Here is a 16,877-nt window from a genome sequence, read left to right as displayed (position 1 = left end):
TCCTGAAAAATATGCAGATAATTGGCATGCTGTTGTCAGGGGCAATGAGGATTAGAAATTGTTGTGATATCTGTAATTTCAATAAAAATCAAATAATTTTTTTCAAAGTATTCATGTATAAGTCAGAATACAGACTGAACTCAGATTTATACCTCTGATAACCTTAGAATGATGTACATATTTAGAGCTATTTTATCTGGGAAATTTTCAGACACACTAAAAGTAAAATAAGTAAATAAATAAAAGTAAAAGAAATAGTATGATGGACCTCATGCACACACCATCCAGTTTCAATAAATAAAGATCTTTCCAAAAGGCTGAAAAAACTTGCCAGTCTTCACCTATTTCATTCCCTTTGTTGTTGGTTTGCTTTTTAGGTGCCAGAGTAGTTTGAAGCAAATTCCAGACTTCATGTCAATTTCATCAAAAATAATATTGGATTACATTAACTTACATCAATTATATTGATATGAATTATATATGCTGATACATATAAATTATATTTTAAAATTCTGAGCAATCTGGGATATAACAGAGGTATGCAGAGTTATTTTTAAATTTCTCCAAGGGGGAGAGGAGGATATAACCTGGGCCAATTTGTAAATTCTAATGAATTTTAAGAAAGGATGACTCAAATCAGAATAAGGTTTAGTCAGGCAAGGAAAAAACAATAACAATGCAAAAAAAAAACAAACAACAACAACAACATAAAACATGTAAGGGAGACAAACCTGGGCAGTGCCCATCCAGGTAACAGCCCCAGAGTTCAAGATTCCCAAATGCACAGGCAGACAGCACTGACACACAAATTTTCTCTCCTTTATCCACTTAACTGCCCTTACTCTGACAATGCTCACAGACAAACTGCAGATTAGGATTTGGCTTCCAGGGCAAGGAGACCGTAATCACAAGAGTGTTCCCATCTCCCTGGAAGACAGGGTCCCCTGTGTAGATTAAGAGCTGGTATTCTGGGTGTCCATGCATCTACCTCCTCACAAACAGGATACTCTACCCCATGAATGGTAACTAAGCCTGCAATGCTCTGAGGCTGAAACCTTGTTGTTGGGAGATTTACCCTGCAAAAGCCTGCCATGCTCGGTGGCCACTCGGGAGAGAGCCTGGCAGCCTTCCCCTCCCACTGCATGCCCTGCTCTGATGCACAGCTGCCTGGGCAAGTGTGAGCCTTCCTCCAAGCAGGACTATCACGACAGCAGCCACCTGGCATCCCCACACTCCCTCCCACCGTGATATGCTCCACATTTCCAGACAGGTGCAGGACAAATGTCTGCAGACCCATAAAGACTCCAGAAAAGGGACTCCCATGGTGATCCAGTGGCTAAGACTCTGCGCTCGCAGTGCAGGGGCCCCAGGTTCCATCCCTGGTCGAGGGTGTAGATCCCTCATGAAGCAACTAAAAGATTCTGCACACCGCAGTGAAGACTCAAGATCCCACATGCCACAACTAAGACCCATGGCAGCCAAGTACATTTATTAAAATAAATATTAAAAAAGACTCCAGAAGAATGCAGATAGATTTTCAGGTGACAGATAAAGGGGCTGAGAGGGACGCTTTAAGTCAACATCAGACAGTACACAACAGTCTCAGTCTGCAATAGATGGCACTCCCAGGACCATATTTTCTTGTCCCTTTTCCAAAGATTATTGGGCTGAAGGAACCAGAATGGTGAGTCAGCATGGCACTTCTAGCTCTTATCTAACAACCTCTCAAGGAAACACAAAATGACAGAAATGTGAAGAAAAATTACACAGTAGAAATAAACAGCAGAGATACTTGAAGTTGTTGAATTCCTGATTAAAAATCTAGTAATGCAGATGATGGGAAAAAGGTCAAAAATAAAAAAGAATTCACAAGTACTACCAGGAAAAAGTGGCTATGAGGAAGATGGGTATGTTATAGGGTAACTGGGGGCAAAACCCTTGATATCTGAGCAAAGCCATCTGGGTCCTCCATGAATTAGGAATTCTCAGAGGTACAGAGACTGGACCATCAGCGCTATCCTCATACAGTGGCTGAGTCAATGAAGGAGAGATGTGTAAACAAACAGTACACAAGACAGCAAATACACTCCAGGCTTACAGAAAGCTAACATTTACAGGAGACTCAGCAGTCATGCGGAGAAGGGAAAGGCAACCCACTCCTCAATTCTTGCCTGGAGAATCCCATGGACAGAGGAGCCTGGGGGGCCTGCAGTCCATGGGGTCACAAAGAGGCGGACACGACTGAGCGACTAACACACACACACACACACACACACACACACACACACACACACACACACACACACACACACAGTCACATCTTCAGAAAGGAACTGCCAGCAAATAAAGTGCATCATCCACCTTGTTCTTAACTTCTTTGGAAGAAAAGAAGTTGATTATCTATTAAACAAACTCAATATTGATCATTATCCCAATAAGGCCTCATCACAACCCTAAAAGACAGTATTCACTTCTACGTTTGAAACTTGAGGCCCAAGAAGTGAAGCTACTCACCTAAGGCCACACAACAAGTGAGCAAAGAATCTGAATTCTGATCTTTTCCACTTTAGCATGTAGCCTGATGAATGAGATATCAATCCAAGGGTGAACTGTATGAAGTCAGTAGTGGTTCTGAATAATTTAATGAGGCAGGGTTGGAAGGGAGAGTGTGCTGACACTCCTTTAGACCCAAACTCTTATGAAACCATCTGTTCCCCCCTTTTCCATCCATTGAAATGTCTCCCTGGTTCCTGACCAGTTACCAAACACCTTCGGCAGTAAGAAACTGCCTCTTCCTCCAGAAGCCCTTCCAGCTCCTCTGGCCCAAGTCTACACTCCGGTCTCTTTAAACTTGCCGTTAGTTCTGATCACACCATGGCCTTGTACTCTCAGTCACCTGCTGGCAGGCAGATGACCCATTTCTTCCACCAGCTCCACAGTCTCTAAGGACAAGGATCACATGGTGTACTTCTGACTCTCCCCTCAGTTCCCAAGTACTTTCCATACAGAGACGGAGGTGACAATTCCCCTTCTTCAGCTCCTTCTCACTCTGCACATTGGGTCCTGCATGGTGCAAAGACTCCATAGGCACAGGCACAGCACAGAGTCAACAGCTGGTCAAGAAAATGACATGTTCACCTGTGTAACCCATTTTTAATGTAGTGCTTCTGATTTCAATACACCCTCATCCTCTTTCCTAGACAACTTCAGGCCTGAGGCTTGGCTCCTTCCTTCAACTTCAGCATCACTTCTGTCCCACTCAGCTGAAAAGATGGAGCCCAGGGGTTATCAAGTCTCTCATCTTCCCTCCCTTCTACCCCCAAATATCTTTTAAACATGACGTTTCCTCTTGAGACCTACCATCTATCTTACTTGAAAAAGATCTTAAGTCAGAACCTTGAGAAACACAAACCTTTAAGGATGACAAGTGTATGGTGTGTGGTTAAAATGTGGGTGCTGGACTATTTACAATAGCTAAAACATGGAATGGGTCATCATGCAAAATGATGGGCTGGATGAAGCAGAAGCTGGAATCAAGATTGCTAGGAGAAATATCAATAACCTCAGATATGCAGATGACACCACCCTTATGGCAGAAAGTGAAGAAGAACTAAAAAGCCTCTTGATGAAAGTGAAAGAGGAGAGTGAAAAGGTTGGCTTAAAACTCAACATTCAGAAATGAAGATCATGGCATCCGGTCCCATCACTTCATGGGAAATAGATGGGCAAACAGTGGAAACAGTGTCAGACTTTATTTTTCTGGTCTCCAAAATCACTGCAGATGGTGACTGCAGCCATGAAATTAAAAGACGCTTACTCCTTGGAAGAAAAGTTATGACCAATCTAGATAGTATATTGAAAAGCAGACATTACTTTGCCAACAAAGGTCCATCTCACCAAGGCTATGGTTTTTCCAGTGGTCATGTATGGATGTGAGAGTTGGACTATAAAGAAAGCTGAGTGCCAAAGAATTGATGCTTTTGAACTGTGGTGTTGGAGAAGACTCTTGAGAGTCCCTTGGACTGCAACAAGATCCAACCAGTCCATCCTAAAGCAGATCAGTCCTGAGTGTTCATTGGAAGGATTGACGCTAAAGCTGAAACTCCAATACTTTGGCCACCTGATGCAAAGAGCTGATTCATTTGAAAGATCCTGATGCTGGGAAAGATTGAGGGCAGGAGGAGAAGGGGAAACAGAGGATGAGAAGGTTGAATGGCATCACCTACTCAATGGAGATGAGTTTCAGTAGGCTCTGGGAGTTGGTGATGGACAGGGAGGCCTGGCGTGCTGCAGTCCATGGTGTCATGAAGAGTCCGACATGACTAAGTGACTGAGCTGAACTGAACTCCTAACTCTAAGTTCTCTTTCCCTCCTTCTTCCCAAAGGTGGGGGTACTCACTTCCGGGGGCTACTACAGCAAATTACAGTAACTGTGGTGGGCTGAAACAACAGAAATTTATCTTACAGTCCTACAGACTAAAAGCCTGAAATTAAGGTGTTTCTCATAGCTGTGAGAAGAAATCTATTCCTTGCCTCTTTCAGCATCTCACAGATGCCAACTGTCCTTGGTGTTCTCTGCCTTGTGAGCACATCACTGTGATGTCTGTCTTTACTGTCATATCACCTCCTCCTCGGCACTCGTGTCTATCTCCCTCCACCGCTCATCCTTTTAAGGATGCATGTGATGGCACTTTGGGCCCACTTGGAAAATACAGGCTAATCTCTTCATCTCAAGATGCTTAGCAGCAAACTCATCAGCAAACAAGATCCCATCTGCAAAGTCTTTCCAAATGTCACATTCACAGGTTCTGGGGTTAGGACATGGCTGTATATTTTGAAGCCATAATCAGAGTGAGGATTTCCAAAGGTTCTGATGTGGGTCTTCTCTTTCTCTCCATCTTCTCACACATTCCGTGTCTCCAGCTGACAACTATGTGTGGTCATCTTCCAAGTGAATCTTACTTTGCTCTGTCTCCCAAATTTCAAGCCATCTTTCCCACCATGTTTGAGTCTGCTCTTGGGAAATTCAACAGGTCTGTCCACAGAACACAGCAAGTGTTTAACGTATTGATAAAGCAAAGCTTAGATTTCTAAGCTCCTTGTATATTTTCTTTGTTTGCAAAAATTCTAACTGAAATGTAAGCATTTTACTCAATAAAATACAATTCTTCTGTGCTCTTTGTTTCTGGCTTACTCCCAAACTGCACTAGCTCTGGCCACATTGTGTGATAGAAGGGTGCCTATGTAGAAGTGATTTGCTTTCATCTAAATGTCATTCCTGTGATTCAGAGGTGCTCTATGCCACGGGAACATCTGGAGCTCTGTCAATGTTTTACAACTTGCAGCAACAGCGCCAATGTGTTGCATCACTCTCCTTGTCATTTGTTAGATCAACCATGTTTCAAGACACCAAAAAACCATGTTTTGAATATCACCATAAGCTAAATATGACTCAACTATTCCTAATTAAAAAATAATCCGTGAAAAGGGATATTTATTTCTAGTGTTCTCTATTTCTCAGATTTAACTACTAAGGTAGAGAACAAATCCATCTCCAGAGGCCTGATGACAGGACTTGCCGCAGCCCAGCCTTCCTCCATCACACCATCCACAACATGTCTACTCCTATTTGATCTTCCTTCATTGGAACAGGCTATTTGATGGGTTGGCATCCGTATATTCACAAACCTGGCAGTACCAACACATCAAAACCAGGAAGGACTTCCTGCCAAGTTGCTGTTATTTGTAATATTGTGACAGTTGTCTGTCTAAAGCCACATCACCTTGGCATTCAAGCACTTTGAAAGGAGACCAAAATGCTAAGGACTAGATATGACACTATCCAGACTTCACTTTTGGTTCAGTGTCTATACGAAGAACTTACAGGATCAGAAAAGATAAGAGCCTGAAACAACATTCAAGTGTTAATTAAAGTGCTAGGGATAAATTACCAGGGTGTCTCTCCTGCAAACCCACTTCTAGATTCTTTATAGCCTTTTTGGTAATTTTTTTCTCTCCTATGGGACTGATTTAGGACTGATTTAGAGTCTCCTTTCCCCCCCTTGCTACAGAATTCTTCTAGAAGGACTTCATTGAAACTACAGTGACACAGTAGATGACTAAGCCCAATTCTTCGTAATTTTTCTCTGCCATGTGGCCCATCAGTGCTTTCCAGTAAAAAAGGAAGTGCATTCCCTGTTCTGTTCATTTTGGACCTGATCATTATGATCTGCTTCAGCCAAGGCAATGTTAGCAGACACGATGAAAACATAGACATAAAATGTGCTCAGACGGTGATGGCTGAGTTACTTCTTCCCTGCTCTCTGTCTCAGGACTTCTGAGGACCCAAGGCGACCTGCACCTGTCAGGTGGTCCCTTTTCCATGGCTCCAACTCTGCTGGGCTCTAATGCTATCCTCGCCTCTTCAGACACTGTAAAGACTTCCCCAGATGGTTCAGCAGGTAAAGAATACACCTGTAGTACAGAAGATACAGGAGATGTAGGTTCAATGTCTGCATCAGGACGATCCCCTGGAGGAGGAAATGGCAACTCCAAAATTTTTGCCTAGGAAATCCCATGGACAGAGGAGCCTTGTGGGCTACAGTCCATGGGGTCTTAAAGAATCAGACATGACTGAGCAAGTAAACACAAAGGCTTCCCACTGTTGGTAGACCCTGGGCGCTTTACTGCCTCTTATTAATGTCCTCAACCCAACCGCTCTTTGCAACACAGAAAGTCCTTTTACTAAAATCTGCTCATTAATTCAAATGCTGTTTTTTCCTGAATTTTGATGACAGTGTTGTGCAAATCCATCTCCCTCAGTTTTAATAGTTAAAGGTTCTATATTCTCGTAACTCAGTAACATCACTGAAAACTTCTTTGGAAGGTTCTCAAAAACTTCATGATTGTTAGCCTTCATTTTTATTCCCCAAGACTGTCTCATTTGGGGTCAGCTTTTCTTCTTCACTACTCTGAAGGTTAACACTCTGAATTTCTCATTTCATCTCATCCTGTGATATTTAACTTATCTTAAATCACCATATTTTCACTCAGAGAAACAATGAGAGAATGACTATGAATGTCTTGTCATTTTGTGGAAGTTCAAGGGTTTTCCTTGTGTTTCACACACTTAGGCACAAGGTACTCTCTACCTCCAGCCCCATCCCCACCCGCCACACAGATAGATATAAAACTCATCAGAAAAGTGTTACAGGTGATATTTAAGGAGTGAAAAGATGGATATAGGCATTTGGAAATATGCAGTTTGAAATTTATATTTTGGAAAAGAGTTCTTTTTAAATCTTCAATTATCTCTAAGAAGCCAGTAAAGCACCTCTGCTTTCTCCAAAAGGACTTTACTTATTTCATATTTTTCATAATGATATGGTTAAATGTTATCACACTCCAGGTACACAGAGTTAGGGATAGGTGACAAAAATAGCTAAGTAGAAACCAGATATGTACCCTACATGGGGAAACCCACACTTGGTGCAGACATATATACTGAAACCCCAAATTTCAGTGGAACTACTTACTAAATATTACCAATTAAGCAACTTAAATAGTATACGAGTACTATTTCATAAAATCATTGGACTCAACTTTATCTTGGCAGTTAAAAAAAAAAGCTTCTAGAAGTGAAACACATGATGGTTTACTATCAGTAACATCAAATGATAAGCATTAACCCCTAGAGGGAACAGTGTTTTATGTAAGATTTCAGTCATTTGGCAAGTGAGTAAAATTTAGTTAAAAAGAATTTTTTATATTACAATTTATTTCTATCAACAACTAGTGAGCCTTACATGTCAGGCCCAAGGACAAAAATAAGGATGATGAAGGCTGAATCTATGTCTGTAAGAGGATACTATCACAAGGGGAAAAGTTACGCAGAAGCAGCTCTGATAGCAGCAAGATGTGAAAGGTCCATAAGGGAGGTACAGCTCAGAATATGTATACTTGAGGAAAGAAGGCTCAGCACCCTTTTCCTATAGAAACAGATTTTAAAAACTGGGGGCTTTGCAGGCCATATGGTTCCTGTTGCAACTACTCATTTCCACTATGGTAGCCCCAAAGCAGCCACAGATGATGTGTAAGTGAATGTGTAGCTGAGTTCCAATATAACTTCACTTTAAAAAAACAGGTGATGGGCTGAATTTGGTCCATGGATTGACTTGGAAAGTTAAGAAAAGGGTTGTTACAGAAGGCTTCACAAGGAGGGTGGTACTGTCACCCAGTCTGGATTGCTGGGCAAGTTTCTAAAATGCAGAGATGGAGGGAAAGAGCATTCCTGGGAGCAAAGTCATGAGGGCATGGAAGGACAGAGTCAGTTCAGGCAGTGAAAAGGTATCCAGTCTCAAGCACATGTAGTATATATGACCATTAACACTGGCTGATTAGACTGAATGTAATGATCATGATACCTTTTGTATGGATTAAGTTTTAGAGAATTTGAGCCTTGAACATTATACTAAAGAGTATAATCTTCATTCTAAGACAATGAGGAATCACTGATGGTATGTGAGCAAGGTTGGGGGTACATCACCAGAGCAGGGATTTAAGAAGACTCCTCGATTTCATCCTGTGTAACAGATTATTGATAAGAGTCATAGGGGCCTGGATCCAAGTAGTGACAGGAGGGGCACAAACAGATTGAAGAGACAGATTGAGAGCAGATTCTGTACAACTGGATAACCTTTTTAATGTTTAGAGGTGAGAGGAAAGAATCAAGATTAACTTTGGATCTGAAGATAGCAAAAGAAATAAAAACATGGATGGGATATTTTGATAGGCAAGATGCAGGCAACAAAATGGGTTCAGCTTTGGATATACTGGGTCTCTGACTCCCTGAGACATCGAAATAAAATGTTCACTCAGCACTGCCGGAAATAAAGGTGTGGAGTTTGGACATACTTCCGGCTGGAGTTCTTTGCTAGAGGTGAATGAATAGTGAAGCTCTAAGACAGCCTGCAACTTCTAGAGGAGAGATCACAGATAAAACCTGGAGGGAACTTCTAGAGGGAAGATAACCCAAAATTAACAGCAACAATAGTTAGCATTGGCTGAGGGTTAACCATGTACCAGATATTGTTCTAAGAGTAATAAACATAGTACCTCTTTTAAGCATTGTGTCAATCATACATGGTATTAATACATGCACATTCTTTATCCCCATGTGACGGAAGAGAAAATTGAGGTATAGAAATAGTGAGTAATTGACCAAAGGTTACAAGGAAGTGGCACAGCCAGAACTTGAACCCAGGCAACCTGGCTAGCCTTCCCAGCAATGCTGCATGCAGCAAGAGAAGGGAAACAAGAGAAGGACATGCTCAAGGCAGGCCGAAGAAAGGGAGACCCGAGGAAAGAAAGCATTCACATGGACTGAGACAGAAGTGGATGCCAAACTGCAAGAAGCTGAAGAGTGAGAGGAACACAGGCAGCGCAGACAGTAAATCGAATACTCGGAATGCAAATCCTGCGGCAGACACAACAATGGCTCCCCCAAAACATCCAAGTCCTAATCCCTGAAACCTGTGAATACCTTACTACATGCGGCAAAAGGGACTTCACAGATGCGAATGAGGACTCTGGCAGAAATCATCCTGGGTTATCCAGGAGGGCACAATTTAATCACAGGAGTCCTTACAAGCAGACAACCTTTTGTGGATGGAATCAGAGGGACGCGTGCCGCTGGCTCACTGAAGGGGCCATGGAATGTGGCAGCTCTAGAACTGGGAAAGCCAAGGACACAGATTCTCCACCAGAGTCACAAGACGGAGCACAGCGCTGCTAACAATTCAGTTCTAGCCACATGAGACCTGCATCTGACCTCTAACTTGCAGAACTTTAAGATTATAAATTTGTGTAATTTTAAGCCAAAGTGTATGGTAATTATTACCACAGCAATAGAACACTCATTCAGCTTCCCATCTCTCCCCAATCTGATTAATATTCTTGATAATGATTCTAAGACCCACCCACGTCAGCCCACCCCTGGCCACGGCCACAGACAACGGGCAATCCCCTAGTCAGCACAAGCTCCCCAACATCCAGGGCAAGGCACTGAGGGGCCAGGGAAGGAGGGAGATGGGGAAGCTAGCCCTGCCTGAATCTCCTTAATCAATACTTAATTTAACTGACCAAGAAACAAATGCTAATTCAAAGAGGTCAAAGAATTTATCAAAGCTAACTTGAGAATGCAGCCCACTAATCATTTACTGATTACAGCTCGATGTTAATAATGGTGCAGTTAGATTTTCAGCCATATGATGTGCTTCTAAAGACTCTTTGACAGATGTTAACAAAAAAAAACAGCAACAAAATGGCATTAAATTATACAAGACAAAAAAAAAGACAAAAATAAATAAATAAATTACACAAGACTTTGAAATGTAACTTTTAAATGGAATTTAATGATAATTTCAAAGGAATAATGAAGGTTATTTATATGATTGAGTTATAAAGTTGATCTCAACTAATTTTGGTGCTAACAAATACATTTCTGATAGAGTTAATAATTAATGAAAGCTTCTGGCAAAAAAACACAAAAAACCTGTATTTTAACGCCCTCTTGAAATGGCCTAAATTATTGTAAAAAAAAAAAAAGACTTTAACCATTTTTCTTAAATAAACATTTGTTTGAAGTAAGTTATCCCTGTGCCAAAATATTTAGCAAAATAATTTGCTCAAAACAAGGCATATTCACTATTCTCATTCTGTATGGTCTTTCAAAACTTGTTTGGTCATCAATTTTGGTGGTGATGATTTAGTCGCTAAGTTGTGTCTGACTCTTGTGACCCATGGACTGTAGCCTGCCAGGCTCCTCTGTCCATGGGATTCTCCAGGCAAGAATACTGGATCCCCTTCTCCAGGGGATTTTCCTGACCCAGGGATTGAATCCAGGTCTCCTGCATTGAAGGCAGATTCTTTACCAACTGAGCTACAAGGGAAGCCCTTGAAAGCCTGTCCCTAAAGCCAAGCCTCAGTATATTAATGAATCAAGTGACTGGAATTAGGTATGCATACTTTAATAGCAATGTGAATATCGTAAGCCTTAGCTAACCATGGTTTACAAGTACCTTATTCAGTAAATGTGGGATGACAGCAAGGTCAGGTTTCACAGAAAATAAGGAAGGGGGAAATAAACACAGCATTAACATTGTTTTTAAGTGTATGTCTCCTAGTGGCTGCTGATCTCCAAATTCACTAGCATTAAATACCTGCTGTAGTGGGCAAACTCTCTCTTAGATTGTTTTTCAGTCACCCGGTTGTGTCCAATTCTTTGCAACCCCATTGACTGCAGCAAGCCAGGCCTCACTGTCCCTCACCATTTCCTGAAGTTTGCCCAAGTTCATGTCCATTGCATTGGTGATGCCATCCAGCCATCTCATTCTCTGACATCTCTCTTAGATTAAGGATCAGCAAAACATGGTTCATGGTCCAAATCTGACCAATCGCCAGTTTTTGTAAAGAAAGTTTTATTGGAACTCAGCCACAGATATGTTTACACATCACCTGACTGTTTTTGTATTACAACAACAGAGTTGAGCAGTTGTGACAAAGACTGTTTGGCTCTCAAAGAAGAAATACTATCTGGCTCTTTACAGAAGTTTGCCTACCCTTGTCTTAGATCAACACCACCAAGATATTTGGAAAACACTGCTCAGGTATTGTGACTTACTGACACAAACTATCTCCTTAAATGTTTTAAAGACACTAATCTGCTTGAAATTTCAAACCTTAACAGCGTGAATGTTCATAGACTTTTGCACTTCCTTCCTCTTTTATTTGGTGAGGCATGGCAAAATAACTCCTATAGCTGCTTGGTGTTTTTCCAAACTAATGTGGAAGCTGGGAACCTGTTTTGGGGGATTATAGGAAACAACAGGAAGAGCAAAAACACAGTTCCAATAGACCACAAAAAGCCTTATATGCTCCAGTAGATAGATACCATATTACATCTATCCACAATATTGCATCTAATATATAACTATATTATTAAATAATATTAAATTGTTATTAAAGAACATAATAATTATTAAATAATATTTAATAATAATTGTATTGTGTTATTCATGGAAACTGGCCTGAATTGAGTGCAATGGTAATAATAGCTCACACTGAGGCACTGTGGCAAAGAACTCAGATTTAGGGTGCAAACCGCCTGGGTTCAAATCCTGCCTATGCCACTACCAACTGTGTTCTTAATTAGCTTCTAGGGGCCTCAGTTTCCTTATATAAAATGGGGATAACAGTACTATCTACCTCATAGAATACAGCAGTTCTGGGCACACAGTGAATTCCATTAAAAAATATTGATTATTTACAGCAATATATTAACAATCTTACTATTGAGAATGTGATTAGTGGTTAAGAGTGTAGGTTCTACAGTCTGTCTACCTAAGTTGGCCTGTATTCTGGTTCTACTCCTTTCTGGCTGTGAGAATTTGGACATGACCCAATGGGGGGATAATAGTAACATCTACCCTTGGACTGTTTTGAGGATTCTTTGAGTTAATACATATAACACTGCCTGACAGAGTATATACTCAATAAATGCTAACTATTTTTATTATTTTCAGTATTAGTATCATATTATTAATATTTTCATCACCATGTAACTTGCCTGATGTTAAATGTTCTACATTATGAGGCACTATTATCAATACCATTTTAAGGATACAGGAACTTAGACATAAAGTTAAGTAACTGGTTTCATTCACTGAATGATGTAACTGGGAACTGAGGAGACCTTTGGGTCTACATAACAATAGAGGCTGATTTCTTTAAGGGAAAACAGGCTGATTAAGAAACAGAAGAATTTTATAGTTTCTGGTCTTACATTTAGATCTTTAATCTATTTTGAGTTTATCTTTGTGTATGGTGTTAGGAAGTGTTCTAATTTTGTTCTTTTACATGTAGCTGTCCGGTTTCCCCAGCACCACTTATTGAAAAAGCTGTCTTCGGCCCATTGTATATTCTTGCCTCCTTTGTCAAAAATAAGGTAACCAGAGGTCGCTCAGTTCAGTCACTCAGTCGTGTCTGACTCTGTGACCCCACGAACCGCAGCACGCCAGGCCTCCCTGTCCATCACCAACTCCCAAAGTCCACCCAAACCCATGTCCACTGAGTCGGTGATGCCATCCAGCCATCTCATCCTCTGTCGTCCCCTTCTCCTCCTGCCCCAATCTTTGCCAGCATCAGGGTCTTTTCAAATGAGTCAGCTCTTGGCATCAGGTGGCCAAAGTATTAGAGTTTCAGCTTCAATATCAGTCCTTCCAATGAACACTCAGGACTGATCTGCTTTAGGATGGACTGGTTGGATCTTGTTGCAGTCCAAGGGACTCTCAAGAGTCTTCTCCAACACCACAGTTCAAAACCATCAATTTTGGGGCACTCAGCTTTCTTTATAGTCTAACTCTTACATCCATACATGACCACTGGAAAAACCATAGCCTTGACTAGACGGACCTTTGTTGGCAAAGTAATGTCTCTGCTTTTTAATATGCTGTCTAGGTTTGTCATAGCTTTTCTTCGAAGGAGTAAGCGTCTTTTAATTTCATGGCTGCAATCACCACCTGCGGTGATTTTTGGAGCCCAGAAAAATAAAGTCAGCCACTGTTTCCACTGTTTCTCCATCTATTTCCCATGAAGTGATGGGACCAGATGCCATGATCTTCATTTTCTGAATGTTGAGCTTTAAGCCAACTTTTTCACTCTCCTCTTTCACTTTCATCAAGAGGCTCTTTAGTTCCTCTTCACTTTCTGCCATAAGGGTGGTGTCATCTGCATATCTGAGGTGATTGATATTTCTCCCAGCAATCTTGATTCCAGCTTGTGCTTCTTCCAGCCCAGCGTTTCTCATGACATACTCTGCATAGAAGTTAAAAAAGCAGGGTGACAATATACAGCTTTGATGTACTCCTTTTCCTATTTGGAAGCAGTCGGTTGTTCCATGTCCAGTTCTAACTGTTGCTTCCTGACCTGCATATAGGTTTCTCAAGAGGCAGGTCAGGTGGTCTCGTATTCCCATCTCTTTCAGAATTTTCCACAGTTTCTTGTGATCCACACAGTCAAAGACTTTGGCATAGTCAATAAAGCAGAAATAGATGTTTTTCTGGAACTCTCTTGCTTTTTTGATGATCCATCAGATGTTGGCAATTTGATCTCTGGTTCCTCTGCCTTTTCTAAAATATCAGGAATTTCATGGTTCACGTATCGCTGAAGCCTGGCTTGGAGAATTTTGAGCATTGCTTTACCTGTAGGTGCATGGGCTTATTTTTGGGCTTTGTTTCATTGGTCTATATTTCTGTTTTTGTGTCAGTACCATACCATCTCAATGACTGTAGCTTTGTAGTATAATCTCAAGTCAGGAAGGTTGATTCCTCCAGCTCCATTCTTCTTTCTCAAGACTGCTTTGGCTATTTGGGGTCTTTTGTGTTTCCATATGAATTGTGAAATTTTTTGTTCTAGTTCTTTGAAAAATGCCATTGGTAATTTGATCGGGATCACTTTGAATCTGTAGATTGCATTTGGTAGTATAGTCATGTTCACAATATTGATTCTTCTACCCAGAAATATGGAATATCTCTCCATCTGTTTATGTCATCTTTGATTTCTTTCACTCAGTTCAGTTCAGTTGCTTAGTCGTGTCCGACTCTTTGCGACCCCATGAATCGCAGCATGCCAGGCCTCCCTGTCCATCATCAACTCCTGGAGTTCACTCAGACTCACGTCCATTGAGTCAGTGATGCCCTCCAGCCATCTCATCCTTGGTTGTCCCCTTCTCCTCCTGCCCCCAATCCCTCCCAGCATCAGTCTTTTCCAATGAGTCAACTCTTCGCGTGAGGTGGCCAAAGTACTGGAGTTTCAGCTTTAGCATCATTCCTTCCAAAGAAATCCCAGGGCTGATCTCCTTCAGCCCTGGTTGGATCTGGGCTGGTTGGATCTCCTTGCAGTCCAAGGGACTCTCAAGAATCTTCTCCAACACCACAGTTCAAAAGCAGTGTCTTATAATTTTCTGTATACAGTTTTTTGTCTCCTTGGGTAAGTTTATTCCTAGATATTTAACTATTTTTGTTGCAATGGTGAATGGGATGATTCCTTAATTTCTCTTTCTGATCTTTCATTGTTAGTATACAGAAATGAAAGTGATTTCTGTGCATTGATTTTGTATACTGCAACTTTGCTAAGTTCACTGATTAACTCTAGTAATTTTCTAATAAAATCTTTAGGGTTTTCTATATACAGTATCATGTCATCTGCAAACAGTGAAAGATTTACTGCTTCTTTTCCAACCTGGATTCCTTTTATTTCTTTTTCTTCTCTGATTGCTGTAGCTAGGACTTCCAGAACTATGTTGAATAATAGTGGTGAAAGTGGACATCTTTGTCTTTTTCCTGATCTTAGGGGGAATGCTTTCAGTTTTTCATCATTGAGAATAATGTTTGCTGTAGGCTTATCATATATGGCTTTTACTATGCTAAGGTAGATTCCTTCTATGCCCATTTTTTGAAGAGTTATAATCCTATAACTCTTAGTGGAAAACACAAGCAGAACACTCAATGACATAAATCAAAGCAAGATCCTCTATGACCCACCTCCTGCAGTAACAGAAATAAAAACAAAAGTAAACAAGTGGACCTGATTAAACTTAAAAGCTTTTGCACAGCAAAGAAAACTATAAGTTAGGTAAAAAGACAACACTCAGAATGGGAGAAAATAATAGCAAATGAAACAACTGACAAAGGATTAATTTCCAAAATATATAAGCAGCTCATACAACTCAATACCAGAAAAACAAACAACCCAATCAAAAAGTGGGAAAAAGACCTAAACAGACATTTCTCTATAGAAAACATATACGTGGCTAACACACACATGAAAAGATGCTCAACATCACTCATTATTAGAGAAATGAAAATCAAAACTACAATGCGATATCACCTCACACCTGTCATCATCAAAAAGTCTACAAACAATAACTGCTGGAGGGGGTGTGGAGAAAAGGGAATGCTCTTGCACTGTTGATGGGAATGTAAATTGATAAAGCCACTATGGAGATTCCTTAAAAAACAAGGAATAAAACTACCATATGACCCAGCAATCTCACTCCTAGTCATATACCCTGAGGAAACCAGGGTTGAAAAAGACACATGTATCCCATTGTTCACTGCAGCACTATTTACAATAGCTAGAACATGGAAGCAACCTAAATGTTCATTGACAGATGAATGGATAAAGAAGTCATGGTACATATACACAGTGGAATATTATTCAGCCCTAAAAAGGAACACATTTGAGTAAGTTCTAATGAGGTGCATAAACCTAGAACCTATTATACAGAGTGAAGTAAGTCAGAAAGAGAAAGATAAATATTGTTTTCTAAAGCATATATACGGAACCTAGAACAATGGTACTGAAGAATTTATTTACAGAGCAGCAATGGAGAAATAGACATAGAGAATAGACTTATGGACATGGGGAGAGGGGAGGAGATGGTGAGATGTATGGAAAGAGTAACATGGAAACTTACATTACCATATGTAAAATAGATAGCCAATGGGAATTTACTGTATGACTCAGGAAACTCAAACAGGGGCTCTGTATCAACTTAGAGGGTTTGGATGGGGAGGGAAAAGGGAGGGAGGTTCAAAAGGGAGGCGATATATGTATACTTATGGCTGATTCATGTTGAGGTTTGACAGAAAACAATAAAATTCTGTAAAGCAATTATCCTTCAATAAAAAGAAAATTAATTTTAAAAAGGAAAGAAACAGAGAAGAAGTGGGACTAAGGTAGCAACACTGGAGGCTCCCGAATTTCCTTCCTCCAACAGTGTCACTGAATGTACCACTGCACAGGGAGCAAGTCCCTCT

The 16,877-nt window shown here is 40.7% G+C and overlaps 1 protein-coding gene across 1 annotated transcript in view; it reads right to left on the bottom strand.

Moving 5' to 3' along the window:
* ANO4 (anoctamin 4) overlaps positions 1 to 16,877 on the bottom strand; it is a 444,323-nt gene that overhangs the window by 235,705 nt on the left and 191,741 nt on the right. The gene's annotated exons all lie outside the window — the stretch shown is intronic.

The sequence above is a fragment of the Ovis canadensis genome, chromosome 3, assembly GCF_042477335.2.
Source record: "Ovis canadensis isolate MfBH-ARS-UI-01 breed Bighorn chromosome 3, ARS-UI_OviCan_v2, whole genome shotgun sequence".
NCBI classification, from domain to species: Eukaryota; Metazoa; Chordata; class Mammalia; order Artiodactyla; family Bovidae; genus Ovis; species Ovis canadensis.
Note: the sequence above shows the minus strand (reverse complement) of the source record. Positions and strands in the feature narration are given on the sequence as shown.